Source organism: Macrobrachium rosenbergii, chromosome 17, assembly GCF_040412425.1.
Source record: "Macrobrachium rosenbergii isolate ZJJX-2024 chromosome 17, ASM4041242v1, whole genome shotgun sequence".
Lineage (NCBI taxonomy): Eukaryota > Metazoa > Arthropoda > Malacostraca > Decapoda > Palaemonidae > Macrobrachium > Macrobrachium rosenbergii.
In genome coordinates, this window is record NC_089757.1 from 17,659,035 (window position 1) to 17,666,534 (window position 7,500).

The window sequence follows — 7,500 nt, forward strand, 5'->3', positions numbered from 1 at the left end:
ATAATGAGGGATGAGATCGCTGGACCCAGGACGGTCATAGTATTTGCACTGAAGAACAATGTACATGTGGCATCTACTATTTTCAGACTAAACTTATCCGCTCTCTCTCTCTCTCTACATATATATATGTGTATATATATATATATATATATATATATATATATATATATACATACATACATATATGTAAGCATGCATGCATATGTGTGTTTGTGTGAAAAGAATTGATAAATTGGGAAGACAATATGAGAATCATTTCTAAACGAAAAAGTAAAAAGAAAGCGTAAATGGTTTTGCAAAAAGAATTAAGCCTATTCCATGGAAAGGCTGAGTCCAAACAAGAAACGTAATTTTTCCACCAGCACAGCAAAAGACGGGGAACTTGCCGAGATGAAAATGACAAGGGTCACGGTGAGAAATAGAACGATGCCATCTGAATGTTGTCAGTCTCTTTCCTCACAAATTTTCCTTCATTTTGTCAAGGTGAAATTGAAAAGGATCACGCTGAGAATTTAACTATATTCTGACACATTTTCCTCCTTTTTCGATAGAGGATATGAAATAATTCTCTCCTCTGTTGCGTTGAAAAATAAAGGAAAACGATACACAATTTTTTATTGGTAAAGAAAACGCAAAGAAAACATGACGCTCTAAGTAACATTTTTTTTGATAGACCATTTTCTTTGTACTTTTGGCAAACGTAATGTGAACATTTATCTCTCTTCTGCAATGAATTAGAAATGAAACGAACAAATAAAAAAAGACTCTCTAAGACATAGATGAAATGAAAAGCACAAAAAGGAGGCAATTAAGGCAATAAAACACCAGGAGTGAACACAGTAAGTCAGGTAGGCAGAGAACGGGGGCGATTTTCCAAAGTTAATCCGCAAGAATTTCCTGGGGGGTTTAAAAAAAAATAAAAAAAAAGCGAGATTCTGAAAATAATTATCGTGAAAGGATACCCGATCCCACCCGCTAATGAGTTCAGCACTCGCGAATAACGAGAATTATTCACTTATGCATTTCCCTTCACTCTGCATGATAATGGTTGCCGGGAGAGAGAGGAAGGATAGGAGGGGCATAATGCGCCTACCTTCAGTTAGTGAAGTTATGCGTCCTCTCACAATTCAGAAATGAAATGTACCCAGAAGACAATGCAAACACTTCAGGAACAAGCACAATAATGTTTTTACTTGAACACACATACATGCACACATATCAATATACATATATATATATATACATACACATATATAATTATGTATGTCTATATATATATATACACACACACACACACACACACACACACATATATATATATATATATATATATATATATATATATATATATATATATATATATATATAAAAAATGTTCGTTAGTGCGTAAGAATGAACTTGCCGTTCATGGATGTTTAAAATAAAACTCATTAATTATCGAGTATATCATCACTGAAAATTAATAAATGGTCTCGCAGAAAAAATGGACTTGAAAGGAAGGAAGAGAGAGAGAGAGAGAGAGAGAGAGAGAGAGAGAGAGAGAGAGAGAGAGAGAGAGAGAGCCACATTCAGGGCAGGGAGCCATCCTCTATCTAGTCATCACTTCGAATCTGATATTGGCTTTGATGGAAAAAGGGATTATACCTTTCGCCAATAAAAGTTTTTTTATTTTCTAATTAGTTCCTGAGTTCAATTAATTCACGCGTCTCATTAGTTTCTTTCGTTAATAACAGAGGAGAACAAAGTTTATTATTTTAAATATTTCAACAACCATAACTGGAAGAGTTATTTTTGCTTTGTGGAGACCGAGATTGACTCGGGGAATGGAGAGCGAGGCGAAGCTCAATATTCCACAGTCTGGAAGTGTTTGATTTATTGATCTAAAGTTCTCTGGAATCGTCCATAAAAATAATCAGCGCGACTTCAAATGGAATTAGACATGATTATTAATACCATGCTGAATATTTCATCAATCCTTTTGACGTCAAAAACTCAATTATTTTAAAATAACTTGAAGGTAAATTAGATTTATTTATATTGAGATATATTGCTATAAAGTGAGTTTGAAATACAAAAATTTAATCATTATATGAAACGGTTCTCATGCCATTACGGAATACATCATACAATTACTTCGAAAAATTATTACATGATGGTTCATCGCAACCTTCAATTAAAAAAAGAATTAAAAAAATACAAGAATTACTTTTTAGTCCTTCATAGGAAAAACGAAAAATGAAGCAGAATAAACTAAAGCATGAATATTCATGAGTTATTATTAGGATAGATAATAGATAATATAATTATTTCTGGAAAAAGTAATACTTTGCTTACTCAAATGACGTCACACAGAGAGACAGAGAGAGAATTTCAACAATCTTGATGCAAAATTCCTTTGAATATGGTATGAATTTTCTATTCTTGTAGGATACGGGTCTACTCAAGCCGCACAAAAATCTCCATGAGAGAGAGAGAGAGAGAGAGAGAGAGAGAGAGAGAGAGAGAGAGAGAGAGAGAGAGAGAGAGAGAGAGAGAGAAGGCAATTATAAAGACTGTGGGAATAAAAAAGAATTCTGGAAAATTTTCGGAATGTAATTTTAACAACGTCGCTTGACATTCTCTGACAAGATTCTGAAAGTGGACAGAGAGAGAGAGAGAAACAAACCAGAAATGAGACTGAGGTAATTAATTTAATTAATTCCACAATGATTTAATTTTACACTTTCATAATCAGCTTTCTGTGTCATACTGTTATCCCACTTCAGTTATTTCGGAAGAAATAATTAATTTTATATTCTAATTAAGTTATTACCTTTCTCTTTTATTAGATTTGCCGGACATTTATAACACATTTCACAATATCCAATATTATTTTTTTCTTTAAAGAAGCGGCCCCTAACTAGCCCAGGCCGGAAAATTATCTGAAAGGAAGGAGGGAAGGAAAAGCATACAGCTTCCTTCTAAAGGATGCGAGATAAAATTCTCCCTGAAAAAAGAAGAAAAAATACGAATTCAAGTTCTTCATACATAATTAGTTTATATATGCATTAAGAAGCAAAAGAATGATACTGCAGTCAGTGAGAATCACTGTAAACATTAAGAGATGACAATTTCAAAGGCTGTAAACTCCAGCTTAAACTTAACTAAACGCTTACCATTTATCCACAGAAACAGAAATACATTCCACTGAGAGAGAGAGAGAGAGAGAGAGAGAGAGAGAGAGAGAGAGAGAGAGAGAGAGAGAGAGAGAGAGAGTCTCAATAATCCGGACTGAAAGTTACTTAGGAAATGAGCATGTGTCAAACTGGTTGCCAATTAGTTATAATCTGAGCATCAATTTCAGTTGACAATCTTTACTTGAAAGTGTTACATGATTTTATAGCTTTTTAATATGAACCTCGCAAAAGATCCACAAGGCGAGAGAGAGAAATCCACCGCTTGGCGAGGAAGAGCTGGACGGCAAAAGGTGAAAAGGTCAACATGCAAACGAGTTAGCATATTAGTTCGTATACCAAATGTACGTCTTAATATAGAAGAGGAGAATTACCTAAAATAAAGATGATCAGATGGTAGTAATCATTAATAACAACAATGAAATACAAAATGGAAAAACAAAAATTGAATATTTGTAATTTGAAATAACAGTTTATCTGGCGTCGTGGACAGAAGAACAAACAGAAAAACACACACAATTATGAAAAGGGCATATACATTTTTCACATACAATACGAAAATAACACCTTCATTATAAATAAATCACCATCAATAAATGTGTACATCGTTTCCTTTATAATCAAATATCAATGCCAACCATCTTTCAAAAACAAAATATTTATGAATATCTCAGTAGATTTCACAAAGCCCCTTCCTCTGGTGCATCTGATCAACGAACACTGGAAAGTGAGATTCTTGCATTTAACACACGTTTTCCATAAACAATCCATGTCCCAGTCTCTGCCTCACAAGGGATTGTCCTTTCAACTCCCTGCGTCCTTATGGATGACACTATTCTCCTCCAGACGCTTTGGCAACACAAGCACTGATAGTTCGGAGAGAACTGATCCACTCCTCCCAACAAAGTTGTTGGCAATGAAATCGTCTTCACAAACAGCATAGCTTTTACTCTGGCTTTACTACGTGTGTGTGTGTGTGTGTGTGTGTGTGTGTGTGTGTGTGTGTGTGTAATATTCTCATGGTAATTACAGCCATCCTTCATTAACTGAATGAGAGAGAGAGAGAGAGAGAGAGAGAGAGAGAGAGAGAGAGAGAGAGAGAGAGAGAGAGAGAGAGAATTTCAACATCCCTCGATTCCAAATTCATTTGGATATGAGGAACTCCTCAATTCTTTGTTGAATAGGGGTTCAATCAGATCAGACAAAACTTCTATGAGAGAGAGAGAGAGAGAGAGAGAGAGAGAGAGAGAGAGAGAGAGAGAGAGAGAGAGAGAGTCACAATCCGGACTGAAAGTAACTTTTGAAATGAGCGAGTGCAAATTGGTCGCAAGTCATGGCTATATTCTGAACATTAATTTCTTATTGATCACCCTTGCCTCATTTATCTGAATTTATGGCTTTTTAATTTGAACTGGGCTAAAGGTCCATAAGGAGATAGAGAAATCCACTGCATGGCGAAGACGAGCTGGACGGTAAAAGGTGAAAAGGTCAACATGCAAAACGAGGTTGTGGCAAGTTCATACATCATTAACAAGTCTTTATACGAGAGACAATTACCAAAATGGAAGATAAGAAGGTGAAGATCGACACTGACTGATCTAATTAACTAAATCTCAATAATACCAAAAATAAAACTAAAATTTGCAAGTAGAAAAATTATTTTGTCATTATGAGGAGTGAATAAATGAAAGGTCATTTTGCGCTGGGACATCATTCTGAAGATTATAAACACCATGCATAGAGCAGTACTAGACAAGGATGAACAGAGAAATTCGAAAAATTACAAAGATAGACATATATCTATTAGCAAAATACATAACGACAAAGGCATCTTCAGTACAAGTGATGCATTATCGCTATTTATGTACAGAATTTCCTTATATTCAACTATCTCCCAAAATAAATGTCTGCCAATATCTAGATAGATTTCATAAAGGCGCCCCCTTACTCTGGTGTATGATCGACAACAATGGAAAGTGAGATTCCTTATGCATTTAACATACGATATCCATAAATAATCCTTTTCGTCCCAGTCTCTGCTTTCTCTCAAGAGAGGTTATTTGAATCCTGCCTACCTAACAACATTACTACTCCCTCCAAACGTTTTTCACCACAAACACCGATAGTTTGGAGAGAACCTGATCCACTGTCACAACAAACTTGTTGGCAATTAAATAGCTTCACAAACAGCATAGCTATGCCTGGATTTCATTACCTGTATAACGTCTCTTAGTAATTCATCTATCCTTTATTAATTGTGAGAGAGAGAGAGAGAGAGAGAGAGAGAGAGAGAGAGAGAGAGAGAGAGAGAGAGAGAGAGAGAGAGAGAGAGATTTCAGCAACGTCGATTCAAAATTCATTGGATATGAGTGAACTTTCAATTCCTTTGTAGAAGAAAAAAATCTGAGAGAGAGAGAGAGAGAGAGAGAGAGAGAGAGAGAGAGAGAGAGAGAGAAGAATCTACTTGTCTGTACCTCGTGTTCTTACACGCAGGTATTCTGTTGAAAGAAATATCTTTGCAAGATTGCAGATATTCTGATGCATGTAAGAATGTATGCACATTCGGGACAAAGAGAACAGCAAATGGTTCACTCTGCCAAGTGGCGCCAAGCCATTATGCAATTTGCTTTGAATGAAGCAATTTATCTCACACTATGATACTGGCATCTTGGAAGAGATGCAAATGAGCCTGCGTGCAACATAATCAGCGCTGAATGCTTTTATTATCTTTCTTACGCACTTTATAGTTGTACTTGCATAGGGACATACTCCAATTCGACACACGCGCACCTACATAAATACATAAAACACATACACGCATATATATATATATTATATATATATATATATATATATATATATATATATATATATATATATATCTAGCTATACTATACTATCTATATACATATATATATACAAATATATATATATGTGTGTGTGTACAGTTAGATCAGAAACCATGGATTTCATGGAATCCCTGAAGATTTAGAATTCGTGAAACCGCCAATTCTTAGGGAACATTCGATTCGAGCAGTGACGCCACTACGAAGCAAAGACTCCACCACTGTTTCTGCCAGTTTAGTACCAGCCTCAGATCAAATGTTCCTAAGTGAATTGGTGATTTCACAATTCTCGAAAACCTAGGGATTTCCTGAAATCTCTGTTTCCTAATCTTACTGCAACACACACACACACACATACGAGTATATATATATATATATATATATATATATATATATATATATATATATATATATATATATATATATATATATATATATATATAAATATATATGGACCAATGGTTTTATCAATATACTGGAAGAACTTCCTCTGTTCCAACAAACCAAGACTACCATGTACATACTGTACAATACTTTCAGGACTTGTATAGAAGTATTTCAGTATTGGATAAAATACTTAGATAACTGACGATGCAGAAGTACATATTGGGCAGCATCTATTTCATGCGCTGCGACACAAGTTTCCTGGAATAGACTTCATGATGCTTTTAAACTTTAATCGTAATTTTCCAGTTTCCGAGTGAAAATGGTATTGTAACAAACGAGTCTTTCTTAATATCACTTTAGACTTTAACATTCCAGAATATGATTTAAAAGTTCCCAAATTAAAAATAAAATTCCAAAAGTACCGGTGACCATTAAAAAACATTTGGCACTTTCTCCTAAGGTTTATTTGGACAGCTGCATACAATATTCTTACCGCATTTACAGCTCACTTGGGAATGCAGCGGTTTTTACCCATAATATCATAACATGAATATTCAAGTTTAGTAAGAGAAAGCATCCTTCTTTTTTCATTATTCGCTTATTTCTATCAATGCCAATATATGACACACACACACCCGTGTGCATATATATATGCACATATATATACACGTGGGTGTGTATATATGTGTAGCATATATATATATATATATATATATATATATATATATATATATATATATATATATATATATGAAATTCTAATAACCACAATGCCCTTAACTTCTCAATTGATGTAGATTCTACATATATATATATATATAATATATATAAATATATATATATATATATATATATATATATATATATATATATATACATATATATATATATATATATATATATATATATAATATATATATATCCCCATTTTTCTAACCTTGACATGTTTAAGGTTGAGGAAAAATCTTAAAGATAAGAAATCAACTTGGAAAAGTATAAATAGGCGTATGGAAAATCAGGCATTAGAGTTCTGAGGAGTTAACAGTCTGATGACTCAATAAATGTCTTCCTCTGATGATTACTAATCACACGGG